We start from the raw sequence: 24,378 nt of genomic DNA, 5'->3' as shown, positions 1-24,378 counted from the left end.
CATCTCTTTTTTCATTCCCCCGTATTAGAGGCCAAAAAAAATATTAAATGAAATAAAGCGGTCCAAATAATGACCCACTGTAATGTGTAGCATTCAAGATATTGAGAGACTTTAGCTCGTGGCGGGTCAATCTCGTATTTCTTGGAGTAGGGGCTCGTTTTGGCAAGTTGGGTGCAGTCGCGTGTGCTGGAAGCGAAGAACAGCAAGCGCATGTACCTTCCAGCGATCAGCCGGCTGAATAATTCCTAACATTTCCTAACAAGATTTGAATACTTCCGAACGTTGTCTGAACATTTCTGAACGAAGTCCGAACTAGGTGCATACTCCTTTGTAACTACAACCGAACAGGTCCTAATGCAAATCCTAAAGCTTCGAACAAGTGGGGCAAAGCAGCCAATCAATTCCTACCGAGAGGAAAGAGCTAATCGGGCATCAATCTCGCTGCTGATTGGCTGAATGAGTTTTGTGACATTCCAGCTGTTTACTGGACATCTGCTAACCGGAGATCGAAGATAAGCAAGATTATCAAATTACAAATCCGTAACACTAATGTTAACCTATTTGTTCAAACATCAAATTATGATTTTATTCCGATCGGTACATGCTTGCGTACCAAAGTAAGCTAACTTAAAACTGACGTGTATCAGTTATCGCTAGCTAATGCTAATTAACCCTTTGATGCATAACATGGGTCATAAGTGACCTGACTGAGTTTTTATTTTCGATATTTTTGCAAAAATGTTATTTCATCATTCAGTATTCCAAGTATTCAGTCCCTGTTATTTCAGTCATGGCTGAGTGATTCTTTTCTGAATGTATGTTAATCATTTATTATTTCAGGTAATTATTATATAACTAGTTTTTAATTTAAAGTGAGTTCAGTCCTCAGACGAGAAAGAACGACGGCGCGTAAGTGTCTACTTTAATACTATTTCGCTAGGCGGTCGTTACTTAGAGTTGCTGCTAAAAGCACTTTGTTGTTTCTGTTTAATTACTTATTCCTAAGTATTAATTTTAAGCCGCTGTTCTCTTAAGCACTCTGTAGTTTCTATTCACTTATTGGTTAATATTAAATTTGAGCAGCTTCTAAAAAGCACTCTGTAGTTTCTACTTACTTATTGGTTAATATTAAATTTGAGCTGCTTCTAAAACGCACTCTGTAGTTTCTATTTACTTATTGGTTAATATTAAATTTGAGCTGCTTCTAAAACGCACTCTGTAGTTTCTATTTACTTATTGGTTAATATTAAATTTGAACAGCTTCTAAAACGCACTCTGTAGTTTCTATTTACTTATTGGTTAATATTAAATTTGAGCAGCTTCTAAAACGCACTCTGTAGTTTCTATTTACTTATTGGTTAATATTAAATTTGAGCTGCTTCTAAAACGCACTCTGTAGTTTCTATTTACTTATTGGTTAATATTAAATTTGAGCTGCTTCTAAAACGCACTCTGTAGTTTCTATTTACTTATTGGTTAATATTAAATTTGAGCTGCTTCTAAAACGCACTCTGTAGTTTCTATTTACTTATTGGTTAATATTAAATTTGAGCTGCTTCTAAAACGCACTCTGTAGTTTCTATTTACTTATTGGTTAATATTAAATTTGAGCAGCTTCTAAAAAGCACTCTGTAGTTTCTATTCACTTATTCGTTAATATTAATTTTGAGCTGCTTCTTAAAGTACTCTGTTGTTCTATTTAGTTATTCGTTTGTTTTATTTACATCTATTCACTGTTAGAAAAGGAGTGTTCTTCTGTTATTTGTCCTGCGATTGTTTTGCTTTAAATTCTAGTTTTTATTGCAATCATTAAAATTGATAACTGAGAGTACGGCCAAGGGAAGCTTTTGTTTTTGTCATATCGTTCCCTTCTGGAGCTATTACAAGTGCGAAGCTGTTGCTTTTGAGTTTCGATTGAGCCATTTTGCGTGCGGGCGAGACATTTGCGGCTGACTGAGCCTAGGAGGCGTGGCTAGCGAGAATACTGCTTAAATAGTTTGCTTACTTTCCATACTGCGGGAAAGTGAGTTCAGTCCTCAGACGAGAAAGAACGACGGCGCGTAAGTGTCTACTTTAATACTATTTCGCTAGGCGGTCGTTACTTAGAGTTGCTGCTAAAAGCACTTTGTTGTTTCTGTTTAATTACTTATTCCTAAGTATTAATTTTAAGCCGCTGTTCTTTTAAGCACTCTGTAGTTTCTATTCACTTATTGGTTAATATTAAATTTGAGCAGCTTCTAAAACGCACTCTGTAGTTTCTACTTACTTATTGGTTAATATTAAATTTGAGCTGCTTCTAAAACGCACTCTGTAGTTTCTATTTACTTATTGGTTAATATTAAATTTGAGCTGCTTCTAAAACGCACTCTGTAGTTTCTATTTACTTATTGGTTAATATTAAATTTGAGCAGCTTCTAAAACGCACTCTGTAGTTTCTATTTACTTCTTGGTTAATATTAAATTTGAGCAGCTTCTAAAACGCACTCTGTAGTTTCTATTTACTTATTGGTTAATATTAAATTTGAACAGCTTCTAAAACGCACTCTGTAGTTTCTATTTACTTATTGGTTAATATTAAATTTGAGCTGCTTCTAAAACGCACTCTATAGTTTCTATTTACTTATTGGTTACTATTAAATTTGAGCAGCTTCTAAAACGCACTCTGTAGTTTCTATTCACTTATTCGTTAATATTAATTTTGAGCTGCTTCTTAAAGTACTCTGTTGTTCTATTTAGTTATTCGTTTGTTTTATTTACATCTATTCACTGTTAGAAAAGGAGTGTTCTTCTGTTATTTGTCCTGCGATTGTTTTGCTTTAAATTCTAGTTTTTATTGCAATCATTAAAATTGATAACTGAGAGTACGGCCAAGGGAAGCTTTTGTTTTTGTCATATCGTTCCCTTCTGGAGCTATTACAAGTGCGAAGCTGTTGCTTTTTGAGTTTCGATTGAGCCATTTAGCGTGCGGGCGAGACATTTGAACTCACAAACCCTATGCTGCTGACTTCAATTCACTTCTAGCTTCATTTGATCTACAACGTGTTATCACTACATGCACTCATAAATCTGGCAACCAACTTGATCTCATTTACATGCGAAATTGTATTTCAGACAACATTGTGGTCAAACCCCTACACATCTCTGACCACTTCTTCATTACATTTGACCTACATCTTGCTACTTGTGCACTCCCAACCCCTCTACCTGTTACTTTCAGAAGAAACCTACGCTCTCTCTCACACTCCCATCTTTCTTCTTTAGTATCCTCCTCCCTTCCCTCTCCTACTCACTTCTCATCCCTGGACACTAATGCAGCAACTGACACCTTATGCTCCACTCTTACCTCCTGTCTAGATGCTATATGCCCTCTCTCCTCCAGGCCAGCACGATCTGCTCCGACAACCCCTTGGTTATCCGATGTTCTTCGTGAGCATCGTTCCAAACTTAGGGCAGCCGAGAGAAAATGGCACAAATCTAAGGATCCATCCGACCTCAGTATGTATCGGTCTATGCTCTCATCTTTCGCTACCCAAGTACATACAGCCAAATCTTCATACTTCCACAACAGGATCAACAATTCCCCGGACGCACGCAACCTTTTCAAAACATTTAATACACTGCTTTGTCCCCCTCCACCACCTCCCACAACTTCTATAACAGCTGATGATTTCGCCACATTTTTCACAGGCAAAACTACATCGATCAATAATAAGTTCTCAGCTCCACACATACAGGAACTAAAATTGACCACAATCACGGCTGGAACCCCCCACTTCTCCTTCTGTCCTTGCTCGGAGGCAGAAGTAACCAAACTTTTCCTCTCCAGCCATCCGACGACATGTCCTTTAGATCCTATCCCCTCACACCTTCTCCAAGCAATCTCCCCTACAATCCTACCGGCGCTCACACACATCATCAACACATCTCTTCTCACAGGCACTTTTCCCACTACATTTAAGCAGGCCCGGGTAACCCCGCTGCTCAAAAAACCTACACTTAACTCTTCACTCATAGACAACTACAGACCTGTCTCCCTCCTTCCATTCATAGCAAAAACACTGGAACGGGCTGTTTTCAACCAGCTATCCTTATTCCTCTCACAGAACAATCTACTGGACTCTAACCAATCAGGGTTCAGAAGCGGCCATTCAACTGAGACTGCGCTACTGTCTGTCACTGAAGCCTTGCAGACGGCAAAAGCTGAGTCCAAATCATCAGTACTCATCTTGCTGGACCTATCTGCAGCTTTTGACACTGTGAATCACCAGATCCTCCTGTCCACCCTCTCAATGCTGGGTATTACAGGGACTTCACTTCACTGGTTCAAATCCTACCTCTCTGGTAGGTCTTTCAGAGTGGCCTGGGGAGGCGAGGTATCCAAAACTCATCAACTGGTCACTGGGGTTCCTCAGGGTTCAGTTCTTGGACCTCTCCTCTTCTCCATATACACTACATCTCTGGGCCCCATCATACAGGCACATGGCTTCTCCTACCATTGCTATGCTGATGACACACAGCTCTATCTTTCTTTCAAACCAGACGATCCATCGGTAGCTGCACGGATCTCAGGTTGCCTGGCGGATATCTCTGCATGGATGAAGGAACACCATCTACAGCTCAATCTAGCAAAGACGGAACTCCTTATCTTTCCTGCCACTCCATCGTTACAGCATGACTTCTCCATCCAGTTAGGTTCATCAACAATTACCCCATCAACTTCAGCCAGAAATCTGGGTGTTATCTTTGACAACCAACTGACTTTTAAAGACCACATAGCTAAGACCGCTCGATCTTGCAGGTTTGCATTGTACAACATCAGAAAGATCAGGCCCTTCCTAACAGAGCATGCTACACAACTCCTCGTCCAGGCCCTGGTCATTTCCAGGCTGGACTACTGCAATGCTCTTTTAGCTGGTCTTCCAGCATGTACAATCAAGCCTCTACAAATGATTCAGAATGCAGCAGCACGACTGGTCTTCAACGAGCCCAAAAAGGCCCATGTTACACCTCTCTTCATATCCCTGCACTGGCTACCGGTTACAGCGCGCATCAAATTCAAGACACTGATGCCTCCATTCACTACTACACATCTACACTCCTTCCAGAAGCCTGAGATCCTCTAGTGAAAGACGCCTCATTGTACCACCACAGAGAGGTATTAAATCACTGTCCAGAACATTCTCGTTCAATGTCCCTGCCTGGTGGAATGATCTTCCCACCCCTATCCGGAATGCAGACTCCTTAACAGCTTTCAAACGACTGCTGAAAACCCATCTTTTTCGACACTATCTGACTCAATAAAAAAAAAAAATCCCTTCTAGCCTGTTTTTCCTCTCTTTCTTGATCTTCTCCTTCTAGCCTGCACTCTTCTAACAACGCCTGACATATGGTATTTTTGAACACTTCCTATGTTGATCTGCCTCCTTAGGATGAATCACTTGTTGTATTCCCAATTGTAAGTCGCTTTGGATAAAAGCGTCGGCTAAATGAATAAATGTAAATGTAAATGTAAATGTAATTTCCACAAATCGTTGTTCATTTTCCTTTCATCCTTTATATAAATCACAGTTTTTGTAGTTTTACATGAAAATCTATTTGAACATTTTTGCAAGTAGAAACTTATTTACTGCAGAAAATAATTAACCTGCCATAGTTTTTTACCACTTAACATGTCTTGCATGGTTTTTTTTTTTATATTTGATGCACAGTGTTGGGGAGGTTACTTTGGAAATGTAATAGATTACAGATTACAAATTACCCTATTTAAAATGTAATAAGTAGTGTACCTTTTCAATTACTTTAGAAAAGTAAAGTAACTGATTACATCTGATTACTTTTTGATTACTTTTAAGTTTCTAATGGATATTTTCAACTAAATCATTTTCAAGCATTTATATCAAGCAGGTGTGACCTTACAGTAGTTTACTGTTAGAATTTCAAAATCTTTCATCACTTGAATTAAGATTATATTAATTTAATTTTAAAGTACAGCCATCACAAAACCAGACCTTATAACAAACAATTGTTTAATGTTGTTACAAAATCAAAATTTTGCATAGCTATGCCAGGACACACTGACAAGTAACAATGCCTTGAAAAACTTAAATCTTAAAAAAAGATTTCTCTAAATATCTAAATTATCTATTTAAAATAATAGATAATTTATAAACTTAAATGAGAACATGGCTCCTACATAATTATTTTTAGTTATATTTAAGAGAAAACACAATTCTAGATTATAATAATGTAGTAAAAACACGTTTTTTTCTTCTGACTGATATAATATTTTTTTTTTACAAATCTGCATACTATTATAATTTTTTTTACCACTATGTGTGAAGGGAAATCATTATACCATACAGGGCTAATAATTATTTCTCACTAACAGAAGAAAGAATAGATTCTAGAATAGATACTGCCAAATCCAAACAGACTCCATCATTGAAGCTGTGTCATAAAATCCATGGTATTGTTTTTTTTTTGTTTTTTTTTTTAAATAAAGTTACATTTCATCTAAAACACTGCTTAGATTCAGTGACCAACTGGGGCGCTTCACTAGATAATAGCTCGATTTTGCAAAACAAAATGGGACAAACTAATTGAGAGATTTGTCCACTAGGTGGCACGTTAGGTCAACATCGATCATTACAGAGAAAAGTTTCAAGCCCTTGAGAAAAATAGATCTATATTATTCGAAAATAAACTAAACTGCAGCGGATTTTCATCCTTCAAATCATTAGTCACGTTTCAGCTGAAAATCACGCAGTAGTCTAAACACTGATTTTACAAATTACACTCAAAATTAAAATGGGTTAATCTGATAAAATCGCAAGTTAGATCTGACATTACCAACCTTATTCAAGGAGAAAAAATTTGATTTTTTTGTGAAAGGGTTCATAAATACAAGTGTGTCTGGTAAAGGCAGCTAGCAGGCTAGCTAATTTGTTATGAATGTTTTAAATATTAGTCTCCAACACACAAAGGGGACGATGAACGCGCTGACAAAGAGGATTAACCTAATTGGCAGACGTGGTGCACCCCAAATTCAAACCAATCAAAAGCATCAGAATAGCACCGCTTTAATAAATGGCCTTAGCAGAAGGCATCGTGCATATCAAAAACAGGCAAAGCAACAGATTAATATTATTCAACATATCCCAGATTTTTAAAGAAAATTTTTAGATGAACCCCATTTGTAATCTTCTAACTGTAATTTAATTACACATTTTTCTAAGTAACTTTAACGAATTACTGTTACATTTATTTTGTAATTAAATTACGTAACGGCGTTACATGTAACTAGTTACTCCCCAACACTGACCATCCAATTAATATTAAAATCACCAGACATCATACATTCACAGCAGTTATCAAGAGTAGAAAGAAGATTCTTCAGTTCATTATAAAACTTTGCATCATGACATGGAGGATTATAAAGCACTACTATGTTAAATGTCATATTTGGAGAAAGAATAACATTTAATCCCAAGCACTCCATGTTCACCTTCAATTCAAATTGTAAACATCTAAAATGCTCCCTTATATAAATAAAAACAACACCACCCCTTCCACTGACCCTATCTCTCCTATAACAAGTATATCCTGGTACATTAATTAGGTCAAAGAACATTAAGATTCAACCAAGTCTCAGATATACATAAAAAATCCAAATTGGAATCAATAAGTAAATTCTGTATCTGATCTATTTTTGGTCATATACTTCTTATATTTATATGTCCTCCCAGTATTCCTTTAAATTTATTCCCAGAGTTCCAGATGACTTTAGCATGATTCACAGTTTGAAAGAGTCTTGACTTCTTCTGTTTCAATATTGCATTTAATTTATTGCATGCCTTTTAGCCCTCGTAAAACTCTGTTGGCATTTGTCCATTATTGCAGACGGGCCATTACGGTAATGACAATTAACTGTAACTGGCATATAAGGATTAATGTGAGGCATAGAACTCACCTCAGTGTCCATGTAAGTGATCTCAGATTGATCAAACACTACAGGTTCTTTTCAAAAAAATTTGCATATTGTGATAAAGTTCACTATTTTCTTTAATGTACTGATAAACATGAGACTTTCATATATTTTAGATTCATTACACACAACTGAAGTAGTTCAAGCCTTTTATTGTTTTAATATTGATGATTTTGGCATACAGCTCATGAAAACCCCAAAATTTAAAAAAATTAGCATATTTCATCCGAGCAATAAAAGAAAAGTGTTTTTAATACAAAAAAAGTCAACATTCAAATAATTATGTTCAGTTATGCACTCAAAACTTGGTCGGGAATCCTTGTGCAGAAATGACTGCTTCAGTGCGGCGTGGCATGGAGGCAATCAGCCTGTGGCACTGCTGAGGTGTTATGGAGGCCCAGGATGCTTCGATAGCGGCCTTAAGCTCATTCAGAGTGTTGGGTCTTGCGTCTCTCAACTTTCTCTTCACAATATCCCACAGATTCTCTATGGGGTTCAGGTCAGGAGAGTTGGCAGGCCAATTGAGCACAGTAATACCATGGTCAGTGAACCATTTACCAGTGGTTTTGGCACTGTGAGCAGGTGCTAGGTCGTGCTGAAAAATGTAATCTTCATCTCCATAAAGCTTTTCAGCAGATGGAAGCATGAAGTGCTTCAAAATCTCCTGATAGCTAGCTACATTGACCCTGCCCTTGATAAAACACAGTGGACCAACACCAGCAGGTGACATGGCACCCCAGACCATCACTGACTGTGGGTACTTGACACTGGACTTCAGGCATTTTGGCATTTTCCTCTCCCCAGTCTTCCTCCAGACTCTGGCACCTTGATTTCCGAATGACATGCAAAATTTGCTTTCATACGAAAAAAGTACTTTGGACCACTGAGCAACAGTCCAGTGCTGCTTCTCTGTAGCCCATTTCCTGCACACGCCTGTACACGGTGGCTCTGGATGTTTCTACTCCAGACTCAGTTCACTGCTTCCGCAGGTCCCCCAAGGTCTGGAATTGGTCCTTCACCACAATCTTCCTCAGGGTCCGGTCACGTCTTCTCGTTGTGCAGCGTTTTCTGCCACACTTTTTCCTTCCCACAGACTTCCCACTGAGGTGCCTTGATACAGCACTCTGGGAACAGCCTATTCATTCAGAAATTTCTTTCTGTGTCTTACCCTCTTGCTTGAGGGTGTCAATGATGGCCTTCTGGACAGCAGTCAGGTCGGCAGTCTTACCCATGATTGCGGTTTTGAGTAATGAACCAGGCTGGGATTTTTCAAAAGCCTCAGGAATCTTTCGCAGGTGTTTAGAGTTAATTAGTTGATTCAGATGATTAGGTTAATAGCTCGTTTAGAGAACCTTTTCATGATATGCAAATTTTTTGAGATAAGAATTTTGGGTTTTCATAAGCTATATGCTAAAATCATCAATATTAAAACAATAAAAGGCTTAAACTACTTCAGTTGTGTTTAATGAATCTAAAATATGTTAAAGTCTAATGTTTATCAGTACATTACAGAAAATAATGAACTTTATCACAATATGCTAATTTTTTTAAAGGACCTGTACTGCCACTGCCTTTACTCCTGCTAGACAGCACAGCTCTGCATTTTCCACTTTGTCCAAAATTGGTAACTTCAGCCGCTGCCCAAGTTCACCTGTTGATTCATTAGCCAGCGCCGCGTCTCCATGGACGGACCAGTCCCGTCACCCCTCCGCACCTCCCCAGGCGATCCCCACCGACAGCCAGGGACAGCACACACTCCGGCTCCATCGGGACAAACGCCATCCAGCATCGGAGTCAGGGTAAATTGCGGAGATGTTATAGACAGGGTGACAGTGCTTAATAAAATGTTAAATTGCTCCAATACTTGAACAGGGAAGACACACATATTGGACGATAGAGACCCAACAGAGACAGAATGCACAGACTTTGATTTTAATATAAGGGGTAACTGGGAACACAGGTGCACAGAATGACAAACTGGACTAAAGAAAAGGAACAGGACCAAAAAAGGGCACACAGAAACAGAAACAGGTCCATATTCCTGGCATATCATCCCCCTTCTGGAAGGCGCATCCTTGCTCTGATGGAAAAACAGAAGGAGAAGAATGGATCCTGGGAGGAGCCTGTCTCTGTATGTCCTTGTTAGGGGTGGCACGGTTCACAAAACCCACGGTTCGGTTCGTATTGCGGTTTTAGGGTCACGGTTTTCGGTTCTGTACGGTTCTTGTTTTTATTTTTCATTTTAATATTTAACACTCCAGAAGTTTACTTTGGCATATGAAATGTAGCTTGATTATCCACAATTTAGGATACATTATTAAAAAAAAAAAGTTATATCATGTAGCCTAATCATGCACAAACTGAACTGGACTTGACATTATTGAGACCATCTCTGAGGAAAGCTAGGGGAGATTTGATACAGCAAGAGAGAAGACATTGATGACATGCTTTTCATTTGTTTGACAAAAACAGGACAATGTGTATCTCTACAGGAATTTGTGTGCCTTTTTAGTAGCCTGGCTAACGCCAGACCACGTTATGACTTCGTCATGATTTGTCATGACAGACTAGGCGCGTGAATAAAATCGCGCTGCGCAAGGCAGGATGGGGAAACCCAGGCTACCTTTATAGCACATAAAGACTGAACTGAAGAATTCTCAATTGCTAAAACACTATAACCAGTCTTTTGAACTAAAATTTCAAAACTATAACGCCATTTTTGAAAAAGCACACCCATTTCCCTAAACTATAAACACTATTCCCTGCTTTGACACATGAGTTATATTTGGTGAACTGTTACTTCAAAACTCTACACACAAATCCCTGCATTTCTCAGTGCTTACACCATGTGGTCATTTAGAAAGCACAAGCATTCAATATTGTTCACTCAAGTCTGCGAAGTTTGAGCTCAATTAGCACACAATTACCCAACTGGAAACACTAGGAGTCAAAATTTAGCACACACCAATCAGAACCTTCGATGGAGATAAAAGGAAAAAAGTTTTTCTCAGTCACTTTGGTGCATTTCTCAGATCAGAAATGAAATATACATTTGTGCAGTTTCAGTTGCTATTGTCATGTTGCTCAAAATGTATTATATACCGTAGTTCTCTGTGCAATAGTCTTCCCCCTCAAAACATCAAGTCATTAGCTAATCGTATAAATCATTACCTAAATGCAAAATTTTTGATCTAGTTGTCCTAAACTGTCAATCATATATTCTACACATTTCTATTAGACTTTTTGTAAATTTGCCATGAATTATTCAAGTGAATCTTGACTTTCACTAATGAAGATAATATAGATCAACCAATGATAAAGCAGTTCTCTGAAATAGATCAAAGGTACATCTCATGAACCTTCCATTGGAAAGCATATAGACAGAGGACAACACCGGAGTTACAAATTCTGACAGTGGACTTTCTTATTTTTCTTTTCACCTTTGTGCTTGTTCTTTTTTTTTTCTGTTTCACAATGACGTTGTGTGCTTTTATTTATTTATTTTTTTTTTTTGTCAGACCACTAGTACAAGTGTAACTGTGAATCCTATCCAGTCTTTTTCAATCAATATCCCACATACAGTAATGTGTAATTTTGAAGAGGAAGAGTAGGAGGTGAAAGAGGAAGAGGAGGAGGAGAAGGAGGACGATGACGACAACAGCATGGAAGAGACAGAGGAAGAGCAAGGGCAAGAAGACAAGCAGTCTCATATATTTTAGTTGATGAGTGCCAGGGTTGGATCAGGCATGCAAGAGGATTTGACCCCTGCTGCCTGGCCAGGGCTAATTTAGCCTGTGATGCTGAAGAGGTTCTTTGGCCTGTTCTAAACCAAAGACAGGATGCTGGGCCGAATAATTATTTTGTTGTTTTTTGCTGTTTTGTACTGTACAGTACATTAAATTAAGGAATAAAACACTTGCAAAGGAATAGATTTGTTGTGTTCATCATGTGAAAAGTTTTTTATTTGTATTGTTTTTGTAGTATTGTTTTAAATTTATCTCATCAGTGTGTAAAACTGTGTTGTAGTGTGTTTGTTTTTGAGGATTTGTGTGTCATGTCTGAAAGCAAAGTTTGGTTTTTCAGCAAGATTGAATTGTTTTGAGTAGAGAGCTTAATTTTGACCTCAATATAGGAAGTTTGGGGAAATGAGTTAGGAGTTGTGGATTTGTGTTTAGAGTTTCGCAAATAAGAGGCATAATTTCAAGAAATGTGTTTAAGCAATTGAGAAAAACTGTAACTTGCATGTCTACCAACACACTGGCGTGATGTCTTCTCAGATGAACTGACAAATAAAGATGAAATCCAAAATGTTCCCACACACCTGACCTGGCTAAGGGGCCGTTCACATGAAGCATCTTTTGCGCACTCAAGTTTGTTATTTCAAATGTTGACGCGTCGCGTGGTATGCTCGTTTTTTCAGGCGCGTACGTGCCGCATCGAGATAAAAACATCTCAACTTTTCAAAATTCCGCAAGCTCACCGCAGACCATGTGACATGAACCAACCAATCAGCTTCATCCTTTCCTTTAATAAAATTGAAAGCACAGCCAAGTTGGATGAACAGCGTATCATACCTAGCGCATCTTCCAACTCCGGGCAGCCTTCCTTATCTCTCCCACTTGCCATTTCTACACGTGACGTAACCTGCAGCACTCCACTTTTACTGTGTGTATGTCTACACACACCTCTTATTTCGCGCAAAAAGGACACTCACGAGGCTACATTGCGCATGCGTTGAACCGTTGAACCGTGCGGTGCACACACGCACCGAACCGAGACAAGCGAACCGAACGGTTCGGTTGTTTTTCATGTACCGTGCCACCCCTAGTCCTTGTGTCTCCTTCTCTTTCTCAGGGAACAAGGGTTGTAGTTGTAACCCGAAACAGTTATGTTAAAAATGCTAACAATGTCCTTTATTGTGTTTCAACCAAAAAACTGCACTTCCTGTGAGATCTCTTTTCAATTCATGATATACAAATGTGAAGTTCTTACATTGTAGACAGAGCAAACGCATTGTCCATATTCCTAATTATTACTTGCTCTTTTATGCATTACAGTGTCAACTAGCTATATTGTGTTGACTTTGCTTAAAGTGTACTATGGACAAAACATAATGCTTTAAGATGTGAAATAGAATGTTCCATTATATACATTTTGTTTGAAACTCTTTCTACACTAAGGGGATCTGTTAGGCTACTCTCTATTATGAATTTTCATGTGCCTGTCAAGGCTTCCTTTTAGACTAAAACAGTTTCCACACTGAGAGCATGTGTAAGGCTTCTCTCCAGTATGAACTCTCATGTGCTTGTTAAGGGTTCCTTTTTCACTGAAACTTTTTCCACACAGTTTGCATGAGTAAGGCTTCTCTCCTGTGTGGACTCTCATGTGTCTGTTAAGGCTTTCTTTTTGATTAAAACTCTTTCCACACTGTTGGCATGTAGAAGGGTTCTCCATTGTGTGGATTTTCTGGTGGATTTTAAGGTTTCCACCTTCAGCAAAACTCTTTCCACACTGTTTGCATCTGTAAGGCTTCTCTCCAGTGTGAACTTTCATGTGTCTGTTAAGGTGTCCTTTTAGAGTGAAACTCTTTCCACACTGTTGGCAGGTGTAAGGCTTCTCTCCAGTGTGAATTCTTCCTTTTTGAGAGAAACTGTTTTCACACTGAACGCAAGAAAAATAACTCATAGTTCCTGTAGTTTGAGTTCTTTTTTGTTTAGAAGTTTTTTCAGACTCTAAAGAACAAAAAGATTTTTCTCCAGATACAAAATCATGAAGATTCTCAAACTGAACATTCTCTTCAGTTTCATTTAGATCTTCTCTCTCCTCTTTCAGCGCTGTTAGGTCTAAAGTGGAAAAACAAAGAAATAAAAGTTAACCCCAGTTTAATGGCACAAAACATTTAATATCAAAACATGTAGATATTCAATTCAATTCAATTCAAGTTTATTTGTATAGCGCTTTTTACAATACAAATTGTTGCAGAGCAGCTGTACAAAAGTTTTAGGCAACTACAATATATTTAGTAGCTTATTAGTGGTGAATACTGTATGTTGAGTCGATGTACGTATGATATAAATATTAAATCAGTAACTGTGTAATCAAACAGATGATGAACACTAATTGCAATGGTTATGTGCTGTAATCAACTTGTAGGAAAATTATGTAGTGCTGTATGTTGTTTCAAGGCTGGCATCATCTGCGGTCCTCTGAGGGGTTGGCATCATCTCTTCTTCTGAATCCGGGCTGAATCTTGTGTAAACCCTAGTTACCACGGGATGGAAATCCCGTGGCAGAGACAGAGAAACCAAGAAATAATTAGCGTAGCTGCTGTTCCAACTTCCGACCAAACAAAAATGATGGTTTAGCCCAAGCTGAAGAATATTAATGTGCATTTGATCAGATGTAACTGAAATTACAACGTTATGAGATACATTATGTGAATGCTTGGCTAAAGAGATGAGTCTTTAATCTAGATTTAAACATAGAAAGTGTGTCTGAACCCCGAACGTTATCAGGAAGGCTATTCCAGAGTTTGGGAGCCAGATGAGAAAAGGCTCTCCCTCCTTTAGTGGACTTTGCTATCCTAGGTACTACCAAAAGTCCAGAGTTTTGCGACCTTAGGGAGCGTGAGGGATTGTAGCGTAGTAGGAGACTAGTTAGGTATGCAGGAGCTAAACCATTAAGGGCCTTATAGGTAAGAAGTAAGATTTTGTAAGTGATACGGAACCTTATAGGTAGCCAGTGCAGAGACCGTAAAATTGGGTTAATATGATCATATTTTCTTGACCTGGTAAGGACTCTAGCAGCTGCATTTTGGACTACCTGTAGCTTATTTATTGAAGAAGCAGGACAACCACCTAGTAGTGCATTACAATAGTCCAGTCTAGACGTCATGAATGCATGAACTAACTTTTCTGCATCAGAAACAGGTAACATGTTCCGTAGCTTAGCAATGTTTCTAAGATGAAAGAATGCTGTTTTTGTAACATAGGAAATATGATTTTCAAAAGACAGGTTGCTGTCTAATATAACACCCAGATTTTTGACTGTAGAGGAAATAACAGTACATCCATCTAGTTGCAGGTTGCAGTTTAAGAGATTTTGTGTACTGTTTTTTGGTCCAATAAGTAATATCTCAGTCTTATCTGAATTCAACAGTAGAAAATTATTGGTCATCCAGTCTTTCACATTTTTAACACACTCTGTTAACTTTGCTAAGTTAGAGGTTTCATCTGGTCTTGTTGAAATATATAGTTGAGTATCATCAGCATAACAATGGAAACTAATCCCATATTTCCTAATAATATTACCGAGGGGTAACATGTAAATTGAAAATAGTAGGGGACCTAGGACAGATCCTTGTGGCACTCCATACTTTACTGGTGTTAGCTGCGATGACTCCCCGTTTAAATAAACAAAGTGGTAGCGATCGGACAGGTATGATCTGAACCATCCTAAAGCCTGCCCTTGAATACCTGTTTAGTTTTGTAATTGATCTATGAGTATTTCATGATCTATAGTGTCGAACGCAGCACTAAGATCAAGTAAAACTAGCAATGAGACGCAGCCTTGATCTGACGCAAGTAGCAAGTCGTTTGTGATTTTTACAAGTGCAGTTCCTGTGCTATGATGGGGCCTGAAACCTGACTGAAATTCTTCAAATATATTATTATTTTGCAAGAAGGAGCACAATTGAGCAGACACAACTTTTTCTAGAATTTTAGACATAAATGGAAGATTAGAAATGGGTCTGTAATTTGCCAGTTCACTAGGGTCTAGCTGTGGTTTCTTAATAAGAGGGTTAATAACCGCTAGTTTGAATGGTTTTGGGACATGACCTAAAGATAACGATGAGTTAACAATATTAAGAAGCGGTACTTCTGCAACAGGTAACAACTCTTTTAGTAATTTAGTGGGTACAGGATCTAATAGGCATGTTGTTGGTTTAGATGTGATGATAAATTTATTTAAATCTTTCTTTTCTATAGTTGTAAAGCACTGAAGTTTTTCTTTGGGTGTAATGACTAATGTTGAAGTATCAGTTGCTGTATTATCTATATTAGTTATTGTATTTCTAATGTTGTCTATTTTATCAGTAAAGAAATTCATAAAGACATTACTATTAAACTGTGCAGGAATATTCAGGTCAGGAGGTGTTTGGTTATTTGTTAATCTAGCCACTGTGCTAAATAAAAACCTTGGATTGTTTTGGTTTTTTTCTATGAGTTGGTGGATATACTCGGCTTTAGCAGCTTTTAAAGCCCGTCTATAGCTGGACATACTGTTTTTCCATGCAATTTTAAAAACTTCTAAGTTAGTTTTTCTCCATTTACGCTCAAGATTACGAGTTTCTTTTTTGAGAGAATGGGTATTACTGTTGTACCACGGCGCAGTACGTTTTTCTCTAACCTTTTTTAGCTTGATTGGGGCAACAGCTTCTAATGTGTTAGAGAAGATAGTGCCTATGTTACTAATCATTTTGTCTAGTTCATGTTTATTTATGGGTGCACGGAGCAGTTGAGATAAATCAGGCAGGTTATTTTTGAATCTATCTTTGGTAGCAAGAACAATAGTTCTGCCCAGACGATAACGCGGAGCCATATAGTTAACATCAGTGATACGCAGCATGCACGATACGAGGAAATGATCAGTAACATTGTCGCTTTGAGGTACGATATCTATATCAGTAAGATCAAGTCTGTGCGATATAATTAGATCTAGTGTATGATTAAAACGATGAGTGGGCCCAGTGACGTTTTGTTTGACTCCAAAAGAGTTTAACAGGTCAGTAAACGCAAGTCCTAACGCATCATTTGTATTATCAACATTGATGTTAAAATCTCCAACAACTAATGCTTTATCAAAATTAACCAATAGGTCAGACAGGAAATCTACAAATTCTTTTAGGAAATCTGTATACGGCCCTGGAGGTCTATACACAGTAGCCAGAGCAAGAGATAGGAGAGGTTTATTTTGCATATCCGACAGAGTAACATTAAGTAGGAGTACTTCAAATGAATTAAACCTGTAACCTGTTTTCTGAGTAACATTGAAAATGTCACTATAAATTGTTGCTACACCACCGCCACGACCAATCTGACGGGGTTCATGCTTATAACAGTAGTTTGGTGGAGTAGACTCATTAAGACCAATATAATCGTTTGGTTTTAGCCAAGTTTCAGTCAAGCAGAGTACATCAAAACTGTTATCTGTGGTTATTTCATTTACAATAAGTGCTTTGGGTGCGAGTGGTCTAATGTTTAGGAGCCCAAGCTTTAAAAATTGATTTTGTTCATTTATTGTGCATTTTTTGGTCTAATCAAGATTAGATTTGTTCTAGATCCTGCATTAAATTTTTGTTTTGACCTCACTATTCGAGGAACAGACACAGTCTTTATAGGTTGGACAGCACCTATACTATCGTTTAAATGTGCATAAAAAAAGCCATCAACGCAACTATTTGAAGAATTGCTTACTAGTCAAATGGAGCGCAGCGTCCTGGAGATGTTGTCCGACAGGAGTTCTGCTCCGACTCTGCTGGGGTGCAGGCCATCAGCGCGGTAAAGCCTAGGGTGCTCCCAGAAAAGATTCCAATTATTAACAAAGAGCAGTTTGTGTTCTTACACCATGACAACAACCATTCATTTAGAGCAAAATGTCTACTGAACCTTTCGTGTCCACGTCGATACGTGGGAAGCGGTCCTGACACGATGATTCTCGTCGCGGGCGCTGTGCTGCGTACCGTCTCGATCAGGCTCGCGAAATCCCTCTTCAGGACCTCCGTCTGCCGCACTTTGACGTCGTTCACCCCAGCATGCAGGACGATCGCACCGACGCTCACATCGTCCTTCAGGATGGCAGGTATCTGTGAAGAGACATCAAGAATGCGAGCATCTGGGAGACAACTAGGGCTGTGCGATATGGACAAAAGAAACCTATCACGATTTTCTTGAACAGTATTGCGATTTCGATTTTAATCACGATTTTGACACAGACATGTTTTACAGTGTGAATCTAAAACTTTTTTTTAAGAAAAACAATTAGATCTTTATCAAAGAACTGTAACATGTCTCTAAAACAGAAGGCGGGAAAAAAAATCATCTAGCAGGTGAAAAAAGTTAGGAGCACCAAAAAAAATTTAGGCGCACCCAATTTCTTTTTAGTAATGCACTGATCTTGATTCTTAATGGCTGATTCTGACTGCAGATGTTTTACAAGCACATGATCAAAGTAGGCTACTCTTTCAATATTCAAAGTGCAAATAGAGACCGAATTTTTCAAGCATGATATAGAACTATAGACAACTGCACAATATATTTTTATAGCCCACATACTAATAACTACCTAGATATTTTATGTAGCCTAATTTGCGCGCATTGAGGAGTCACTCTGTGAACGCGGGATATTAAAATTGCTTTTAAATGCGCGTCCGCGCCTTAGTTTTGGTTTCGTTTTAACGATCTTGCGAGACTCTCAAAGGCGCTGAGCGTGCATTCTACAATAAAAGAGATTATTATAACAAAACCATTTGAAATATGAGAAGACACAAACAGGATTTTGAAAAGCATGTCCCCAGTGAAAATTACGCCCCTGTGTGAGTGGAACTCTGCTGCTGAGTTATCATCTGATGTGGATGAATGCCGTGTTGTACAGTAACGTATATGGACACGGAGGCGCCAGAATTGTATCTGACAGAATGTACGCTATAGCACGAAATATATTATATTTCTTCAAAAGCGGTTTGTTGAGACCTTTTATTTTTCACAATCGAAAGAGAGAATGGCGAACCTGTCACTGTATCAGCTCACAGCAGTCTGTGCAGTAGTTATGGTAGCGAAAGTTTTGTAAAGAAATGAAACCAAGTCGGACAACAACAGTTTCTCGCACGAATGGTCCCAAATATAATTTCATGTCACGCAGATTAAATTTTGGGAGCATATGCGACCAAAACGTTCACAATTTCGAGCCCTGCCTAGTAAAGGTAGAACAAAATGTCTTTAGAACAGACCTATGGCAAAAAGTAAGTATGTGTGTGCGTATGTGCGTGCGTGTGTTTGATAAAACAACAACCCAGACCACAGTGTCCCACATAAAAACAATTAGAACACTGGCAGAGTCTAGCTGCTTTCTGCTAAGAAAACCAGCATGACCATTTCTGGTTTCAAGCATGAACGTTGGCATGTTCTTGCTCTCTGTTTAGGCACGCTGTGTTGTGATCGGTTCAAATAGCATGCAGCGGGAAAAGTATCAGTCGAGTGCGTGCAAAAAATCGCGCTGTAAGGCGATTTAGAAATCGTGCATGTTCACATCGCGATTTCGATACGATTTCAATTAATCGCACAGCCCTAGAGACAACGAGTGTGCACTTTACCGTTAACTAAGTTAGCACGAACGTACCGGACGATGGAGTCTCCGACGATCACAGCGTCGCGTTCCGTCTTGCGGAGGGGAGCGAAGCGGTTCCGGGTGGAGATCTCGAAGACCGGGGGCTGCGGAGGGGGAGAGGTCCTGGCTCGGGGTCTGGCTCGCACTTTCCTCTGCTGCTGCACCCAGGGTCCGTGGTGTCCCGACGCCGGAGTGAACGACATCTGGGAGGATCGCGTCCTGGGTGCGGCGGATCTGGGCAGAGAATCACACGGAGTAGAGGTTATGGGAGTGTTAGGATCGAGCTGTACACTTACCCGGACAGATTTGAGTAAATCCTTTCGGATTCGCAGCTCAATCTGTCTCGCCTGAAGCTCCTGGATCTGCTTCTCCACTGCCTCCAGCTCCATCAGAACCGAGTGCAGCTCGAACGTGTCTTCACCTGCACTCAAAGGTAGACACAAATTCGCCATTAAAGCAAGTAACAGTGAGTAAGCAGTTAAAGTGTTTGTGAATAGAGAATAAACAAATGTATGCAAGATTAGCCGCGACCATGCTGGCAAAGCTAAACGGTTATAAGCTAGCTTAGTAGCAGACTCGGGAAAACAAAAATAAAAACCAGTGATAACAAGGCGTTCCAATTGTTTTTGTTGTACCACACGACGGGTATATTCACATGTTATGAAAAACAAAAATGATGGTGTATAGAATTGTTTTTAGGTTTAAAAATAGAAAATTGTAATTTGACTCGACGGAGCTTCAACTCAAGGTACACGCTAGGACAAACAGGAAGTGACGATCCTGTTTTGAAAATAACCATTACATTTTCTAAAAGATACAACTCAAAAAGGAGTGTGTGTGAGGGGAATAGACATTGATGGTTATGATTAAAATAAGAAACTTTAGGAATCTAAAGCGAATGGTGTGAAATAAATCTAATACAAAATATTCTATAGTTGAAATTTAAGCAAGAACCACCGGACATTATGTGTAGGGAAACTCCTTTTCAAGGAGAACATCTGGTTTACTCATCACCATCACTTATCAGTCTGTTTGAGGGGCCTGGAGCATCAGTTTCACATTGGAGTTTATCCCTGGGAGGACCAAAGAGTTTTATTTATATTCCAACTTAAACATTTTTGCAAATATTACATTCACAGAATGGATTTCAGTGTTCGAAGAACATAATGTAAGCCATTTTTATGATTTTTATAAATTTTATAAAAGCCATGGAGATGTTTTTTGTCATCTTTAAAAGAAGTGCACGATGTGTTTTATAAGTTCAAAAACCTAAATAAAATGATGAATACCTGTTTAAGATGTTTAAGATGTACGGTGAATGATTTGTTTAGCTGTAGTAACATGTTTGTTTCAATGTTTTATATTTATGATCACCTGAAAATATTGTGAATGTTAATTTTAATAAACATGGAGATCGTCTTAAAATAAGTGAATCAAATGTTTTATAATTTCAATAAACTTAAATGTTGAAAACTTGTTTGAGATGTACAATGAATTATTTGTTTAGCTTTAGTTAAATGTTTGTTACTTTGATGTTTTATAACTTCAATAAACTTAAAAATATAAAATGAACGTTGTATAATGATTTGTTTTGCTCTAGTAACGTTTGTTACTATGTTTTATATTTATGATTGTCTAAAAGTATTGTAAAGGTTATTTTTATAAACATGAAGATCATCTTTAAAAAAGTGAGCTATGTGTTCAATAAACTTAAATGTTGAATACATGTTTAAGATGTATGATTTGTTTTGCTATAGTGACATGTTTGTTACTTTGATGCCTTGTATAATTATATATGTATTACCCCTCTGGGGTCTGAGGGGCTTTGGTAACTCTACTGATGTTTTGTCCTACCCTGACATTTGTGTGTTTCCAGCACCTTAAAACATATTTATGTTTATGATTATACTTTATTCAGCACAAATTGCGCTACAATTATACGCACGCAACCGTGATCGTACATGTTTGTGTTTTGAGAAAGCAAACATTTTTGTGAGAATAATTTTCATGTTTTTATTTTGTCTTTTGCTTGAATCACTTTTTAGGTTGAAATGTTTATATCACACATTTGTTTACTGATTTGGACATTACATTGATATAACAACATAAATGTGATTTATGATGAAATGTCTTGAGTCCTACTATAATAATTTAAATGACTTACAATATTTAATTACAAATGGAAGTGTGTTGAACTTTTTGTGTGATGGGTAGGTGTTCACTTTGTACAGTACAAAAGCTTTATAAAAATATAGTAAATAATATTTATTAAAAAAATACAGAAATGGAGAAAGTTTACTGTGATTGGGCGGGTTAAGGGATTTATACAGTTTCAAATTGACATGTCCAGGCCCGCTGACATGTCCAGGCATAATCCTTATGGTTTGGTCTGTTTAAAGACATTTTTCCCTGTACTTATTTTGCCGTTGCTGGGTCCCCATCACAATACTTACCGCTACCTAAAAACTAGTGTAAATGTTTTTCTTTGTTTTATATCACGTGTGATCACATCGTTTATATTCATTTCTTTTATATAGAAGAGAATACGACTTGGAGGACTGGATGTGTGTTTTTGTACATGATTAAGCTATACTGTTGGGCCCAAGTGTTATCATTTATATTTTTAAAACATTAAAGACTTTGTTGATATATTTCATCGTGCGGTTATGGATAAAATAAGAAACTTTGTGTTTGATGTGAAATAAATTATGGTTCAGCTAAAATATAAGCGCAAGCCAGGAGAAATAAGTTGCATTATGTTTATTAAAAGTAACTATGAAAAAAAGTGTTTACTTTTAAAATGTTTGCAAACCCTCTCTTTCACACAGTAATCCGATCCACAGATTTCTTCAAACAGATGTAGCTACTGTGAGAAGTATTTTGGATCCTCTGCAAAAATGACATGAATGGGTGTGAGACACAGACGACCAGCTCAAATAGAGCTGTATTTTATATACAGCCAATACATGTATGGTCACTTTTACATATAAGAAGTTCAAATGGTCTGTTGTGTAACGCGAGCTCATGAAGCACGCACGGGGAGATCTGCAATGAGAGCAATGCTGAGGAGAGCCTATGAGAGCCTCACGCACGCAGACTTTTATTTTTCACCCTAGACTGTAAAAAGGTGAGGGATTTAATGATTAAATGATAGGAATTTCATTTGTAGTATTATTACTATTATTTTTATCATCATTTTATTATTTTAAATATATATATTTATACTTTATAATTGGTACTCATTTTATAATTGTTGTTGTTGTACGGTTTTCTCGGGGCCCTAGTCAGGTCTTCCATCGCCTCTTTGTCCCATTCCCTCTCAGGAGTTTTAGGTGAGTGTATCGCGTCCATGTCTATGTATTTCAAAGCTCAGATGATCCGCAGATATGATGGGGAAGCCCTATTTATCTTTGCTGAACGCAACCTGACACCCTGCGATACAACACGGATGTGGGGCTAGACCGTAAAATCGCCGAAACATTCTTCAAAGCTTCATTCCTCACCCAACACCGGACGGTCGCGCACAGCCAGTGGTGGACGAAGTACACAAATCAAGTACTTGAGTAAAAGTACAGATACGTATAATAGAATATTACTCCAGTAAAAGTAAAAGTACTCCTTTTTCCATTTTACTTGAGTGAAAGTACAAAAGTACTACATTTTTTGTGTACTTAAGTAAAAAAGTACTGACATATTTTGCAATTTTATAAAGGCTATAAATTTATATTAGCATATATATTTTTTATAATCCTACTATAAGCCTTGGTTTTTCCCAAAATAACCACTAGCCTATATGGAGTCAAGATAGATTTTTGTTGTTGATATGGTCTACGTTGACAATGTTCACTGTGAAGCTTACATTGCATTGTAACGTTACCTGAGAGAAAACTGATTTAACCATCTCATTTTCACCAGTAAGAAAAGTGTTTTAAAGCTTGTTATTTTGTGGAACGGCACAGTTATAAATGATATGAGAATAAGGCCTGAAGTTAGGAAGAAAAATGTAATTATATTTTCATAATATTTTTCTTTTTTCTCAAACATTGTCTGTGGTGTAAAAACACCCCCTGGCCAAATGTCCCCAGAGGGCATCACTTCCCACTTTGATAATTACTGTAGTTACCATCTGAACATCACATATTTTCTTTTCCCTAAGATGTAATCTGTCTAGGTGGTTGATTATAAATATTTGGACTTCATATCTGAAAATTACCTCAACTTAGCACCAGCAAGCTTGTTAGCTAGACAGTTAGCATCAGCTAACAATATTTACTTATTTTCAGTATGGTTATGAATAAACATTTATTTCTGTATACTAGGCTAGTTGATTCAAACAATATAAAAAAGTATACCATTAATAAACAATATAAAAACAGACGTCACATAGGGCTAAATGCGTAGCATTTTAATAAAACTGTTGAGGTTACAGCAGCGAGGAATATGAACGTGTAACGTTATGAGTTATTTGATTTAATCTGTGATATTTTAATGTTTCGTTATTTTACCTAAGAGACGATGTTGATGTGTCTGCATTTAATCATTTCAGCGGGCTTAAATACATCACCCTTTACAGCAGATTTAGTTCGCAAACAACTGACAATTGCAATAATTAATCCTAAAACTCGACATTATATCTTACTTTTCGCAGCATCAGTCGCGCGCGCTCACAATCTCCCGGTTCTTATTTGTGAATTCAGATGACTGGAGACTCGCTCTAAACGGCTCATTTGAATCAGTGAGTTTGAACAGCTGCAATTGGATCAGTCCAATTCGTGAATGAATCGCTTGTGGCGATTTGCGAACCGATTGAAAAGAATCAGTTTGTTCATTAATCAGACACTGCTTCTGCGTCTCGGAGCACGTAATATATTATAAGGAGTAACGACATGTTTTATTAAATGTAGTGGAGTAAAAAGTACGATATTATGCTTTGGAATGTAGTGAAGTAAAAGTAAAAGTTACTCAAAATAAAACTACTCCAGTAAAGTACAGATACTTGAAAAATGTAC

The 24,378-nt window shown here is 37.8% G+C and overlaps 2 pseudogenes; one reads left to right on the top strand and one right to left on the bottom strand.

Moving 5' to 3' along the window:
• LOC141321848 (uncharacterized) overlaps positions 1-5,301 on the top strand; it is a 26,288-nt pseudogene extending 20,987 nt beyond the window's left edge.
• A 9,115-nt stretch (positions 5,302-14,416) lies between these two features.
• Positions 14,417-22,720, bottom strand: LOC141321832 (uncharacterized; annotated as a pseudogene).
• Positions 22,721-24,378: the final 1,658 nt, after the last annotated feature.

Source organism: Garra rufa, chromosome 1 (genome assembly GCF_049309525.1).
Source record: "Garra rufa chromosome 1, GarRuf1.0, whole genome shotgun sequence".
NCBI classification, from domain to species: Eukaryota; Metazoa; Chordata; class Actinopteri; order Cypriniformes; family Cyprinidae; genus Garra; species Garra rufa.
Note: the sequence above shows the minus strand (reverse complement) of the source record. Positions and strands in the feature narration are given on the sequence as shown.